Here is a 16194-nt window from a genome sequence, read left to right as displayed (position 1 = left end):
ACTTTTGGTATAAATCACTCCGGGCATTTTTACTGTATGCAATCTGCTAAAGTGTATTTCAGGTTCCTAATGAAAGGTATTTCAGTTCCTGAATAAAGGCAAGCAGTCTTTGAGATAAAGTGAAGAGCTTATCAAGAATTAATGATTTCATTAGTGCTTAGTATCACCCCAGACAATGCCTGATAGTACAAGACTTGTGAAAGGTGACAGAGGCAACTATACACAAAAAAACCCACCCAAATCAGACACTGTTTCAGAAATGCTGGATTTAGTTTCATTTGGGGATTCAAAGAGAATATTTGGCCTCTTGGAAGCTGTCATGTCTTCAATGGAAGACTATTCACAGCTGTGGACTCTTTTTTTTTTTTTTTTTTTTTTTTTCCCAACAGCAAACCTCCACAAAGCTGAATACTGTCCTCCACATTCAGTGTCAATCTCAGCTCAGTAAGACATGCAAGTGAGGGATTTCCACTGCAGATAAAGAAGCTGAAAGCAGAAGTATTCAGAAACCACTTTCTCACTTGTACTCAGCACTCCAAGTTACAAGCAGGATTTTTATGACCCAGCCTCTGAGTCTCTTTCAAAACACAACTAAAATTGCCATCCTAGATAGAAAACTTCATGTGGGTCAGAAATGCATCTCAATGCCCCAGCTACCAACTGCACCTGAGTTTGTAAGCACAATAATAAAAGATCAGAAGCTACAAAATAGAAACCCAAACCACTCAGCTCTCACTTCAGAACCAGGTATGAGAAATGCAGGAAGACCTGGGAAACATTTTTTGGTCTGAGAGAAAACATGTCTAATGCTATTCCTTACCTCCCCCCTCCCCCCGCCCCCCAGGTGTACCAACTAGCAATGTGCATCAAGCAACCCTGAAGAGAACTAGTGTAGTTAGATGCAGAAAGAGGTTGTATTTTACATTCTATACTTCATCTCTACACGCACTCATAAAGCTGCAGCTCCATTAAAGCTGAGTATTACATATTAGTGGAAATAAGATACACTTTGCCCTCATTTAAGAGGCTTCTAGAAATCTCAACACACATTACCAGGACAGCAAAGACTCAAGCGCATAGAAGGAAAACTTATAAATAGCATACTCAGAGTGAAAATATATCCATGTTCTTGTCAACTGCATACCTACCATAACATACTATCAGTAAATTCAAACAAATATGTCTGAGCTCACAGTGAAGCAAGAAATTTTCCTCAGTTCTGATTTAGAAGAACACAATGGCATAATGGAACTTCGAACACAACATTTCATTTTAAAAAAGGTTAAATTCTACAGGCGGAACTCTATCTGTTGATTCAGCTTTAGACTCAGGATGGGCAATACATAACTTGCAAAATAAGTATAAAACATTTTTGTAAGTTTGTTTTAAAACCCATCCCCCAGCTGTATATGTTAACTTATCAAATTAGTTGGCAATGACTGGTAATAATCTATAGCTTCTGCCATGGTCTGGGAAATCAACTACCCACCACAAGCTATGTTACAAATATCCTTCTTCAATTCATTAGCTTGTTCTGAAAGTTGTGCATTGCATTACAGACTAAAACGAGGCACTGCAGTTCGTTAAGTAAAGCAAGATGAATTTATTTATTGCTAATGAATTCATGGATTAAGATTTGCTTTCCAAAACTATTCTCACTTGAATTCCAAACAGGTTTATATACAAAGACAAACCTGTAAGACAGTTCTGCAGTATTTATAAAAAGACAGATGATTTTGTTGCCTCTCTAAGAGCCATTTGGATGCAGGTAGAGCATGTCAGAGCTCCTGTGAATGCCAATTATAACCAATTATGTCTTCATAGGCCTGTCATGGGACATAATTGATTAAGAGAGCTCATTTTTCCCCCTCAAAGAAAAAAGACTTCATTTCTAGGCTTATCTTGATGAAATTCAGTACTCATGCACATAGCACAATCAGACACAACAACCAAAGGAATACTAGCCAAATTAACTTATACACCCTCACAGTACAGATGCCTTCCTGATATCTGATCTAAATCTACCCTCTTCCAGTTTAAAGCCATTTCCCTTTTGTCCTGTCACTACACACCCTTATAAAGAGTTCCTCCCCAGCTTTCCTGTAGGCCCCTGTGAGGTACTGAAGGGAGAGGAATCTTTGATATTGTCCATATCAGTTACTTGCATGATAATAGTTGGCCTGGTTGGCTTATCTATGCATAACTTAATATGCAACTATTTGCTGGGTACATCAATATCCCTTCCCCTGAGGCTAGGCAGGATGTGCAGAGTCTTGTTTGGAAGCTGATGGCACCTTAACATTACACCAAAAACATTTCCCCAGAAGTATGAACAGAATAGTTTGTCTACTCTAAACACAAAGTACAGACATTAAGTAAAAACCGGAGAGGAAAAATAATCAGAGTTACTACTACATAGCCATCACATTAGGAAAAAATATATATTCAAAAAATCCAGAGATTTTACTTGAATGCTTCTATTTGACTGTAGCAGCTCTGACTTTATGGAGTTTGAAACATGATAACTGAACAAAACAAAAAGTAAAATTGGAACTCTAGACTTCAGAAAGGGAGATTTCAACTTCATACAGCATGACAAGGCCATAAAATCTCTGACTGGCCTTGCTTAAGCTGGAGCAAATGAGCAGGTTGGACTAGTTTACATACAGTCTTAAACCAATAATTATGTTTTCTTTGTTGTGCAGTACACAACTGTAGACTAATTAAGTAGTAGTAGTGTTAAAAAAAAACAACTGATGAAATTACTGTCTGTTCAGCTTGAGATCCCCTCCCTGTACCTAAGGTTTGTTACACACTCCTTTATTATGCAAGGGCATGCATGTCTTTCCCCCAAAGGCATTCACTATTCAAGACTGACAATTGATAATACACTGTTAATGAGCATCTACTTGATATTTAGTTTTTCCTCATTGTTCCAGGCTTAGTTATATACCTCATTTAATAACGAACTCCAAAACTGCAACTACGCCCTGGAAACAGGGAATTCTGAAAGACTGATTAATTCCACAGTATTTGTCATTTCACTGTTTCCACTGAATTGATTACACTCCATTAAAAAAAAAAAAAAGTAAAAAAAAAAAAGTGCGCAGAGTTATTTCCCTACTCAGTTATGAGAAATCCCATTTCTCATAGTGCCCTGGGCCACATTGCCTGTACTAGGTGAAGAATATGCTCAGCTACTGTGCTGGGATGCTGCATACAAAATTTAGAGGTCAGAGAAAACAAGAACTAAGTAGGTTGCTCTGAAAGTAATGCTTTCTATTTATTTCCATGAAAACTTTTACAGATACCACTACAAAAAGTCAATAACAATATTTGCTAGAGTGAATTCTCAGCTATAAAACACTTTTCAACAGTTAGCACCATTAGCTATTCACTTCATTTTTGCCAGCAATGAACAAGCATCTGCATGACCCACTGAAAAAAAATCTACACCAGTGAAGGTAACCTGCAGTCACCACTGTTGAAATACATCACCCCTTGTCTCACTGTGCTAAGATTTGTTGTTTGGTCTCCATAGATCTGCAGTCAGTGCGTGCGTTTGGTGATAAACCTTTCCTTCATACATACTGCCATGTCAGATGATGTTTGTCAGTCAGACAGCCTCTCTGCTGCTGTCACATGGCAACAGCATGTAATGGAATACCGTTAGGAAGGTTCAGCCTCTAATGCCGTATCACCTCTGATGTCATTGACCAACATAATAAAATAGGAGACATTAATTGCAGAGCAGCCCAGTTTAAGGCAAGAAGCTCACCACAGAAAATTTATAACAAGAATTGTCGTAGTTACAATCCATAGAAAGAAAAACCTCTCAGTGTGTTGTGTTAGGACATATTTACTTGAAGTTTGCGCCACCACCTTTAATTTTAAATAACTATCACTTTTTCTAATCATCACTCAATTTTCAAAACATATCTCAAGGAAGAATGTCCTTCAATCAGTGCAGAAGAACTGCAGCAGCTCTATCCTGCCTAGAATTAATTCTGTAAAGCAGTGGAGAACAAGTCTGCCACATTTACACATGATATAACTTTTCCTGTCCCTTAGGGATCCTGCAAACCTCCTGATGTTAAATAAAAATGTTCTCTATTTGCATCCCCTAAACCACTTTGTCAGCAGTCCATTTTCTGAGCAGCCCAACTCCAACATACTCCTAACGTGCTGTGGCCGGGAAAATGCAATTTTGACAGATATTACAACCTGAAAACTACAGTGGCAACTGCACATTGGGATGCAAGTATGAGGTTAACGGACTATGAAGAGTACAGTTCCAATTTTTAAAACTGGAAAGTACCTTTAGCATAAAATTTACTAATGGATTCATGCCAATTTAAATGCTGTAATAACTATTGGAGTTAAAACAAAGTTTGCCAGGATCCCACTTTCCTTCAGTTTCAACAGTCTCAACTGGTATAATTTCATTTACATTTTTTCACAACTAAAAAACTTCTAATTAATGATTCAAGCATAAGGAAATAAAGACAACAAATAATTAAATGACTGCTTCAGGAAAATTCCCTTCCTCCCCCCTCCCCAGACTAAAGTGATGGTCTCCACAGGCCTTCCAAGTATTTTATACTTATAAAATATACTTATAATATACTTTATATTATATAGTATTTATTTATTGATAACACATATGAAGAAACTGAAACCTAGACAAAAGCAGAATTCATCAGAACCAAAGTCTTGTTCCTCCTTCTCAGAAATGCCCTCTCTCTGGCACTTACTAGTCTCTCAGTGCCCTAGTTCCTGTATTCCCCAGTCCTCTAGTTTAAAAGGTCTACTAATGCTAACACCTGCTTAATAAGAATAAAAGATGGTTAAAAAAGTTTAAAAGGGAGTTAATCATCATAATCTGGCTCACTTTACCATTCTGTAACAAGATCCTTCATGGAAAAAAATGAAGACAGACCTGATATTTCTTATTTAAGAACTGCTAAAATATTCTTTTATTTATTAAGGAGTTTTAAATTGCCTATGAAGAAAGTAAACAAAGCCATGAAAAATGCAAAGCTTCCTGTCTCAAAAAAAGCAAGCTTCTGTTCACAAAAAGAGTTCACATGAACAAGCTTTTTCCTTTCGGGACATTCACTTGTCTCTTGACTCTGAGACCCAGACTGCATAGTATACCCATCTCATTTCTCATGTATTGACATGCAATACTTATTTCCACCTTTAAAATGTGAGGGAGATGCTTCCATACAAAGAGGAGGAGTTAGGAAATCAGCAAGACTAATACAAAATGGAAGCAGCAATTCAGATCATGCCTTCCCTCTTTCTTTGTCTTTTTTAATGACAGCAAATTAATATGAGTCACTTTCCTCTCAGTATGTGTGCATCAGCTAGCAATCGAATCAGACAGTATGCTGCTTCTTATTAGTTACACTGCATTAAAAAAGATGGGAAGAAAAGAGGGGGGAGGAAGGGAGTTTTCCTTTTACTACTAAACAGTCCAAGAAAGCTTACACTCTATGAATTTCACCTAAATTCAAGACAGTGGGAATACTGACTTTTCCCCTCCGATCTGAATTTGTGATGGGGATGTTTGCCATCTCAAAAGGAATGTGAGAACTAGCAGCTTACTGAAATGGACCCAAGATGGCCAATGACATATCAACTTAACAGATTACAAACAGGAAATAATCTTTGTAAATATTTTCATTTACATAAGAATGTGTGAACTAGTTCATTGTCATGTCTTCAGCATGACTACACTACCATCTTAAGCAGACACCCAGGGAAAACTAAGAACAGAGCAAGCTACTTCCTTAAAGTACCTACTCACACTGAGTCCTTTTAGCAATTGATTCAGCCCACTGCGGTTTGTTTACACAGTAATCAGACCTTATTTCAAAGTACTTATCCAAATTCCCCTTGAAAGTGCAGAAAGTTTTGTATTCAAAAAAATGGCTTACAAACCTTTATAGCAATCACATAATTCTGCCACTAATGTAGTGAATTGTACACCAGACAGCCAAGTGACCCTTCAAAGAGCTTCTGACAGCATCTTGTATTATACTAAGAAGACTACAGCCAGTAGACAAAGTAAGTATTCTCCTTTAATCAGTGCTTGCTTGACCACAACTAGTATAAAGAATACAGTTTTGAAGGCTCTAATAGAAGACAGACATTGATAAACTGAATATCAGTGGGGTCTACAAAAGCTGTCCAGGAAGCTGAAGCCCATCCCCTGTCTTGAAAAGAGAGGCCAATGGAATCAGGCTTATTCAGCTCAGATAGGATAACTTCAAGGGGACCTAAAGGCCATCTTGGAGCACCTGCATTGTGGCCAAAGAGAAGATAAAGATAAGCTCTTAATTGGTGAACAGCTTGAGAACAAGCAGCAATGGACACTGTTTGAAATAAGAGATTCTGACTTCACACAGTAGGGAAAAGCTTTTTCATCATAAGGATGGGCAGGCAGTCAAAGAGGTCATCCAAGGAGATTTAGGAGTCTCCATGCATGGAGTACTCAACATATAACAATGAGAAAGCCCAAGCAATCTGACCCAACCTCACAGATTACCCTGTTCACAGGGTTTGAAGTAAAGACTTTTTATGGTCTCTTTTCAACCTGTTAATTATATGAACAGTTACTTTCTTCATTTTTCATAGTTGCACTTTCTAAACAGACTGGTACACTACTTCTCATACTGAATGACACAGTAATCTGTCCCTATGCTTATTCCCACAGTGCCAACCTTGCCTTGTAGACTGTTACAACTCTTAGCCTTCAAGTCCTCTCTTTCAACAGAGACCAGTTGAGTCAACAAATTCAGCCCACGCAGTTTTAAGCAGACATAACAGACATCAATCTAGAAAAGGTTCACAAGGGCAATACCTCCAGGACTTCTTTGTGTACTGGAGCAAGAGAAGAAAATATCCTACTAAAAACATGCGTTACTCATAGCAAATACAGAATTTGCATTAGAGGAGGACAAAAAAAGCAAAAACCAAACGAAAACAACAACAACAAAAAAAAAGAACTAAGCTGAAAGAGATAAAAATAAATTACCAGTAATACAATTGAAAAATGAAATACAAAATTTGCTAAGTACCCAGAAAACAGTGTCCAGTTACTCTGATTTTTGTAAGACTGGTCTAGGAGCACAGATATTGGGGACCAAAAGCCACCTGCTATCTGGTGAGAAACTTCATTAGGTCCCACTGTGACTAAATTCAGCAAAGGCAGATAGAAATACTTCTTAGTTGCATTCTGCTGCTGGAAGAGAAGCTAAAATCTGAATGCAATTTCTTATTTCTTGGCATTTCCTAATAAAACAGCCCCACAGAGAGAATGCCATTGGGGAAGCCCAGAGGGCAGTGTGCCAGAGGAGCTGAACTGAGAGACTGCTGTTAGCAGATAAAAGCGCAGTATGATTCATAGCACATTTGGGGCCTGAAGTGAGAATAGGTATGTTAGTTTACTACAGTACCTTTAAAGAACCTGAATGATAAGAAAATGGAGTAGGTACAGCTCATGATGAATGGAAGCCCAAGTGTTACTACTGACCACAGGCAATTCAGGCAGGCCCTCTCTAAAAAACTCTTTAGTTTTGATCCTTAAACTGTGTCTTATTGCATTAAAGTATAAGTAGAAAACAGAAGTTCAAACACAAGTGCTGTTCTCTCACTTTCATTTACTATTCTCATGAGTCTTTAGAAAGACAACATCTAGCTTGCAGACTACAAGGTTTTGCTTAAGCATAGGTAAATCCTCATCCACCCTTACAAATCTGTTTACATTTCTACTGTCACAGGTAATAAATAAGTAAACAGAATTTACATTTATGGCCTCCATAGCAGGAGATCAAAACCAAAACTTTCAGGCTTGAATGCCAAAGAGGGCTGGACTCAAAATACTAGCTATGGGATATTTCCCAGAGCCACAGAAAGTAGCTAAATCACTTAAGTTAACAGCACAGCTGAGAGTATGAAAGAGGTTTTCCAAGGTCTAACTTGCTGGCCATTAGCAATTCAGTTCAGATCAGAAGCATGCTATCAAAATTACTGAATTCCATTCTGAAACCCACTACTTATTATAGCAAACAGATCGGTTCTTTTTAGATAAATTGAACTCATCTGGTCTCCCAATGAAATCTAAGCTCAGAGTTCTGATCTTTTTAACTTTACATCAAATAGAACATCATCCCAACACAACTACTGGAAGGCCAGTAAGAGAAGAAATGTATGATTAGAAGCTTACCTCCCCCATAGTCTCTCTAACCTTTCCCCAAAGTTGAATCGTTGAAGTGTTAAAACTATCCAGAGCCAACAGCACACCACACAAACCTTTCCATAAACAATATGCATCTTCCCTTTTCTCACTACCATGGAAGAACAGATACCAGTAGCAGAGTGGACCTATGTGAGCATTAGACAGGCAATCTCTCCAAAAGCTATTGTACCAAAGTAAAAGGCAAGTGTAATGGTTGTTTAATCATTCTCACCATGAAGTGCCAATTCTTTAGTCTCTTATGACATTCATGAATGATGCAGAGGGCTGGCATGATGAATGCAGAGCAATTCCAACTGACAGATACTTTCAGAGAATTTATATCCTTCCCACACTCCCAGGACAAAAGGACTCTTGAGCTGAGTTATCATTTGTTCCATGAGAGGATTTACAGTCTTGCCAGTAACTCCTTTCACCTTTGCCTATAAAACATTTATTTTGATATACTGATTGTGACCATTCAACAACAATTGTATCTGAAAAAAGTCAGCTAGGGAGAGAAAAAGCACCGTGGTTCTGAGTAACTTGCTCACCTTGACCTAGGACTTCAGTCCCCTCAACCAGTTTGCTTTGTCTTCGGTATCAGCTCTTTCCCAGTATCCTCTGCTGTTCCCATTACAATTATAATATAACTCAAGGGAGACATCTAATATCCCATGCCTGACTACCTTTCTTTCAGAGTAAAATATGAAGTCTAGCAAAAAAAAAAAAAAAAATTTAAAAAAAAAATAATAAACCAATGACCACAGCCCTTTTTTATTCCACTAGAAAGCAGCTTTGAAAGGCATCAGTTTTCACACCGCACTGAAGTGATCTATAACTTACAGCCATGGGTCTTCAGTGGCAGAGCTGCACACAGGCCTCATCTGGAGGAACAGGCTGATACAGGTACACAACACCACAACCCCAGTAGCACTGGACAGCTAAGATGTTCCTACTGCTACAATGAGCACATCATCAGATTGTGCAATGCATTTTGGCCTGCAAAAGGCCAACACTTCTTCCGTCTAGCAGAAGCCACCAAGGGCTCTTACAGCTTTGATATTCATCCACTATGAAAGTTTTTCTGACAGTATGTTTTCCTCAAAAGCTCAGCAGTTAAAATTTAGACTGTAAAATGCATCATCTCAGATGCCTAGAGTCCCTGGTCTCCAGTTGCATGGAACAATATTCTCACTTGTGTGGACTGAAAGGGTTTACTTGTGTATGGAAAGGGCTGTGGGCTGCCCATGTTAATCTAATGATAACAGCAATTCCTCTGTGCTTCATTTTGAAAGCATTAGATGACTTCAGACACAAAACCAGTAAGTTTCTATGAATATTACAGATAATATCCATAGCATCCTCACAGAAAAAACAACAACAACAACAACTAAAAATACAATGTAATCTGTTAAAAAGTTTTAATTACACTTTTTGCTACATTTTTGCACCTGTATATAGCAGGTGATCTTAAGTGCACTGGCACATCCTACATTTGAAGGGAATTCTATAAAATAAAGATAAGGAATTTGAAATGCCATTGAAATTAGTTTATGTTACATTAAAAAACAATGCATCACATCATTACATAATGCTATGGTAGACTACTAACACATGCTAGCCAAACACCTACCTAGGCAAGGAGAACAGACTCAGTTATCTACACAGCATTTGATGTGTATTACTATGAAGCTTTAGAGAATTTAAATTAATAAGGCTGAGGAAGAAGCTAAAGCTGGGCAAACACCACCTCTTACTCTCATCAAAAAAATGTTTTCTTCACTCAGATCATTTTAGTGCAACTCCATCACTGTTTCATGGTCGATTGCCAGCTGTAGTCTCAATAAAGCATTATATTTCCTCCCAAATAAATGATCTAGTAACTAAGGGAAGAATGCTTTTCTGAGTTCACCTTCCAGATGCCAAAGGCATACAATTCTACAAAAAGTTCACTTTTTCACTTCCTAAATACGGGATAGAGAAGAAATCTCACTCAAATAATCCAGAAAAATAAATCCTAGTATATCTTTTATTCTCTCCTGTGCTGTAAATGCAAGCTATTGATCTTTCTCTTGCTTTCATGCCTTTCACACACTTCAGTAATACAAAAGGTTTTTTTTTCTTCCTCCTTTCATCTCTAGTTCTGGAATGACTCTTACACTCTATATTAAGGGTAACTCATTATTCCTTAAACTACAACACTTGCGTCCTACAGAGCCCTACAGGTGACAGAGAGCAAGCAAGTAGCACATAATCACTTACCTCCTGACTTCTTTGAAGAGTGGAAAATAAAGGAAAAAAACTTAAAAGTACACAAAAAAACCAACACCTTACATTTTCCAACTTGATATCACATTTTGTGTTCTAGGAACATCCTTCTGAAAACAACATACAAATAGAATTTGTCCCAAGATAAAAAGTAACTTTCAGTATCTGCACTGAAGTTCAATTAGCAGCAATGAACAACACTGATGGTATCAGAAAACGTAACTTCTTGCTCCTACTGAAAACAGAAATCACATGGGTTGCCTTCCTATAATTGCCTTGAAATAGAGAACCATAGGATAACTGGAGAAATATCTAGAAGGTGATGATGCCCTCCTCTTCACCAACTTGAAGAACTAACAAGGATGTTTAGTCACTTACCCAGTTAAGTTGTGAATATCCCAAAGTAAAGATATTCAGCTACTTCTCCAGTGTTTGATCTCCCTAATAATCAAACACAACTTTCAATATTCCACTTAGTGTTTGTTGCTTCTACTATTACTGCTGTGGGTCTCTAAGAAGAGTCTTCTACAAACTCTTGCTCTGGCAGTTCAAGATAGCAGTACTACTCCTTCCCTCCCTGCTGTTCTCTTGTACTCTCCTCGTACCAGATTCTCCAGCAACTTCATTGCAGGTTAGCAGCCTTCCACCAGACTTGCTCCATTGCCAGTATCCATCTGAAACTGAAGCCCAAATTTGGGCACAGTATTCGAGATGTGGTCTCAAAAGCGCAGAGGGGAAAAATCCCCTCAGTCTGCTGTCTGCACTGTTAAGGCAGATCACTGTGAAGTTGGACACCTTTGCCACAAAGAAACACTGCTGACATATTCAAATTGTCATCCACCTTTTCTAAAGAGCTGTTTTCCACTAATCTGGCACCCAGCCTGTCCCGTTTCAGGAGGATTCTCCACACCACATATAGAAACATTTGCTTCTGTCAGACTTCACAGGGCTGATGATCGCCTTCACTTGAGAGTGCTGAGGTCCCTCTGAATCACAGCTGTGCCCACTAGCTCATAAGCCTTTACCCATAAATTAGTATCACATGCAAGACAGTTGAAAGTGCCTTCTGTCCCATCTAGAACATCGGTATACACATTAAATAGTGGTATCAGCATTGACCTTTGAAGGACACCAAAGTCATAGACTGCCTGTTGGACTTATAAGCACAGACAGCAGCCATTTCAGTTTCCCCACACAATATTATCTACTTATCCATTCTGTCTCTACCTGTTTGGCTACAGGTATACTGCTGCAGAAAATATCAAAACCTCGATCAAGGCCAGATCAAGGCAGTACACAAAGCCTGTTTCATTGTAGAAGGCAGTGAGGTTGATCAGTCATAGAAAACTTATGTTGGTTCTTCCATGTTAGTATTTTCTTTTTTAGCTTCGAGGCTAATTCTCTCTGTAGTCTTCCTAGGAGCTGAAGTTAAGTTGATTGACTTGCATTTCCCCAGTATCATCCTTCTGGCCTTCCTTGAAGATATTATATTTCCCTTTTCCCCTCCTCAACCAAAATATATCATTAGTAACATTTTCATTGTTTTGTTTTCTGCTTTCTCTCTGCATCTCACAACTTCTCATTATATACACTTAAGATCAAAGCAGCACAGTAAAGCTCTTGGATCTTAATATTTACTCTATTACAGAAACAATTTCCTCTCTTAGAATGTACTATCCTCAATATTCCTATCAAAAAGATCTCCCCTTGCGACAACTCAGAAAACCACTTTCATAGTATGGAAGTGTTACTTCATCTATTCAAGGACATGAAAAAAAAGGAAAGCTCTTGCTTCAAGGTCTCACACTTTGTTCAAATAGCAGAACCTGCTCCTGAGCTTTGATTAGCTTTCACATGCAACACATTATTACCAATGTTCAGCATACAACAATGCCCTATTTTCTTGCAAATCCACAGACTTGTCTTCCTTTTAGTGGGAATGTGCCTAGAAATCCAGTTAATTCATCTGACCTTTTCTCTTTCACTGTGACCACATCAAATGGCTTCTGATGCGGTACACTTGAAGCTATAGACTGTTTCTTCAGATTCAGGTATTCTCCAGATCCAGCTCAGCTTTGTTCCACCTTTAGCAGAGAATAAGATTACTACAGAATTGTTTTGCTTTTCTGTAAGAAAATGCTGTTACAAGATACTCACAAAGCCTATGGGAGCTGTGGTTTTTTCAGAGGAATTCTTTCAATGTGTCATTCTGACAACTGTATCTTCCCTACAGTACCACTAAAAATAGTGGGATGTATATTTAGAAATATATATATATATATATACATATATATATATATATATCCAATAAAAGCCAGTTTTCTTCTACAGGCTTCAGAAGTGCAGGTTGCTATATGGTCTCATTTTTGATTGTTCAAAGGCTCAATGGTAATTCCAAAAGGTGCCTTCCACACATTGCAAATTTTGGAATACTTAAGGCATTTATTTCTTCCAGTGTGCACTTCCCCTGTCACTTTTGCTAATTCTCAAAAATATTCCCATTTAAATGGGAGTCCCTGTATTTTATTCTCTCAATTTTATCCTCCAGTGAAGCCACAGAATACTGACTTGGTAAAGCCACAGTAGCTGCCATACAAGAACAAATGTGAGGAAAGTAAGCAACGATGTCTAAACCGAAAAATTCAGCAACTTAAAAACACAAGTTTTCATTTATAATTAAATGTGCATGACAATTTGCAGTAATTCAAGACAGTATCTACTTACAGCATAATTCACATTCAAATACAGTACGTTCTGTAACCTACTGAGGAAATATAAGGGAAAAAATCACTGGGAAACACAAGTTGCTACTAAGTTTTCTAGATCGTATGGGATATACAAAAAATTCTCCCATCAAACACACTTTTCTGTAACAATGCATTCCACAAGTACACAGGATGGATCATTCTTTCATTGCAATCTTCACATATTACTGTCAGAATAGATCTATATCACACACAGTGAAGTGGTGTAATAGACCTTTTCTGACCAGTTATTTTGGCATTCGACATAGTCTACAGCAGTCAATTACAGTTACGGTAGAGAAAGTAGATTTTTTAAAAGAGAAAAACAACAAAAACACAGCAGCTACACCACACAGAGAAAAAAAAAGCCTAGAAACCGAACAAGACAAGTAATGCAACAGCTGCAAAATTCTATCCTTTGAGTTAGGTTTTTAACATTTGCTGTGAAAGAGCTGAAGACTGTCAAATTAACACAAGTTAATTAGCACTGCGATAGCTGTGGCTAAGCTACCTCAAGCAGTTTGTATAAATAATAACAAAGAAACACACACAGATTGTTTCCAAGTGGATGCAAAAATAACTGCCTTGTGTCCTCACTGAAGATCAAGAAATCCAGATACTGAGCAACTATGACATTTCTGTATTCAGTCAGTGATGACTCACAAAAATGGAACTCTCTTAATCACTGATAAACAGAGTCTGTATCTAAAGAATGTCAGTGAAAACAAAAAAAAAAAAAAAGAATTTTTTTTGTTTGTTTGTTTTTACAGAACTCATGATTGAATTCATGGTTTGTTTTAATTCTTTTCTTTCTAACAAAAATGAACAACAACGACAACAAAAACAACGCAGCATAAACATAAATAAAAGCTTGCCATGGAAGTTTCCAAAAGCACAAGATTCAGATCCCATGGCAGTAGTAAATGAACATGCTTCCCCAGCAGAAATATATGAACCACCTCCCAGACCAACCCTCAACAGCACATCAGCATCTTGTTTAAGTTCAAGAAAGCGTACCTCTAAAGTCTTTGAACAAACCAAACTGAAAAGGACCCACAAAGATTGAGCTCAACTCCTGCAACAACTTACACATTATCACTCGGCCCTTACTTTTGGATGAGGAGATTCATAACGCTAAGTAAAATATAACAGAAATGTATTATTTTACTTATTGTGAACACAAAAGGGAAAGGTTAAAGAAGTGTCTTCTTTCAAACAAATGGCAAAAATTCACTTTTTCTTCTCCAGTAACATTGGATTGAAAGTTTTTGCACTCATGTTTATCCGTCCTTCCACACTATCCTTTGTTTACAGAAAGACTGATTCCCAGTGTTCACTTCTCTGGATCTTCTCCCATGACACACATACTTGATTCCCATGAGAAAATGCTTATGAAACGATGATTGAGGGTAAAGGGCTTTCAATAAGGCAGAACAATCGTAGTTCACTCTAAGTCCTTCTTAAACACACTCACAACCTAAAGCTGGCCACTGCTTAGACTATATCAGTACAACCCAAAGATACTTCTTTTAAAATATATCCTTTCTGGAACTATTCAGTAACACTATCCCATTACCACGCCTCCCATAAATTGTCTTCCTGCTTCTTGCTATGATCATCTGCATCTGGTTTCATGTTACAGTGTAGCATCTTCAGCATACCAACTGAAATTAGTCATTTCTTAGTCCAGCACTGTCCAAGGGGATCCTGATGTAACAAGTCTTTTAACTGCCACAAAGCATGGTCACCAGATCATATTGAAATGTTGAGATTTGAGAAGTGTTCATTTTTCCTCATTTACATTAACTCAAATTATTAACATCTAAATTTGCAAAGAAAATAATATAGGTATCTGCTTATAAACAATTACGTACATTAGTCAGAACTAAGGAAACAACTAATGAGATTTTTAAAATCTCCTTATTATATGTATTGCTCATCTAAGGGGAGTCTGAAAGATGCTGGCATTGAGAAAAGGGATAAACTTTCAAAGTGGCACCAAAGCCAAACAGCTAGAAATTATGAGCTGAAGTCAGGATGGTAGATATGACGAAATGATAGTCAGCTGAGAATCAAGGACAAAAAAATCTAAGCAATGAACAGACTCCATCAGTGGAAGTACTTTCTGGCTAAGTACTTGCAATGGCCTGACAGACCACTGTGCAGTAATTTCTGATGTAACAAAACATTTTGCTTCTTGCCAACAGTGAGACACAATACTCCCTCACAGACCTTCATGTGACCTTCCTTCTCACTTCAAGGCTGTAATGCCTAAGCCTACCATCAAATTTTCTATTCACTTTTCCAAGAGACACAGATAAACTCTCCTGCACAAGTGCCTAAGGGCCCTGAAAATCCAGTGCCAACACTTGTTATTTCTGGAAACCAATTCATGTTCCTGTGTAACTACTGAAATTTTATACAAAACCTGTAACCATGGCGTCCCAACATCATTCAGATGTGTATTTAAAGTTCTTTTCAAGAGCCAGTTCCAAGAACACCACCACTACTGTTTGTTTCTTCCTCTACCCTTCCACCTTCCCCCCCATCTGGAACCTTTTGCTTGGGGGCTTTGGTTTGACATCGGTATTAGTTTTACTGCTTTTTTTTTTTTTTTTTTTTTTTTCCCCCTCCCTGCTGATGTCTGCCAGAGGCAACAACACAGTGACTAAAAGACCTCCTGAGAGGATAACAAACCCTTAAAGTTTTCCTTCAGAGCAGTCTCCAGCTGTTGCTAACTTTATCCATTTATCTCTTCACAGCCTCAATTAGAGCAATTGCATCCTGGAACCAATTTCCTCCTCCCTCCTACCGAAAAGTCTTTGGTCCACTTGTCAATTGGCATCTGTGTTTCATTACTTGCTGGTAGCTCAAAGAACATCTTCCTTCCCCCGGCAAATTACTCCTAATCAATTCCTTCTCTGGTATCATCTCCTC

General features: G+C 37.9%; 1 protein-coding gene across 10 annotated transcripts in view; it reads right to left on the bottom strand.

Annotated features, from left to right (window-relative positions):
* Positions 1 to 16194, bottom strand: part of NRXN3 (neurexin 3) — an 887537-nt gene that overhangs the window by 223181 nt on the left and 648162 nt on the right. The window lies entirely within an intron of this gene.

Source organism: Coturnix japonica, chromosome 5, assembly GCF_001577835.2.
Source record: "Coturnix japonica isolate 7356 chromosome 5, Coturnix japonica 2.1, whole genome shotgun sequence".
Classification (NCBI taxonomy): Eukaryota; Metazoa; Chordata; class Aves; order Galliformes; family Phasianidae; genus Coturnix; species Coturnix japonica.
This window is presented reverse-complemented; position numbering and strand designations above follow the sequence as displayed.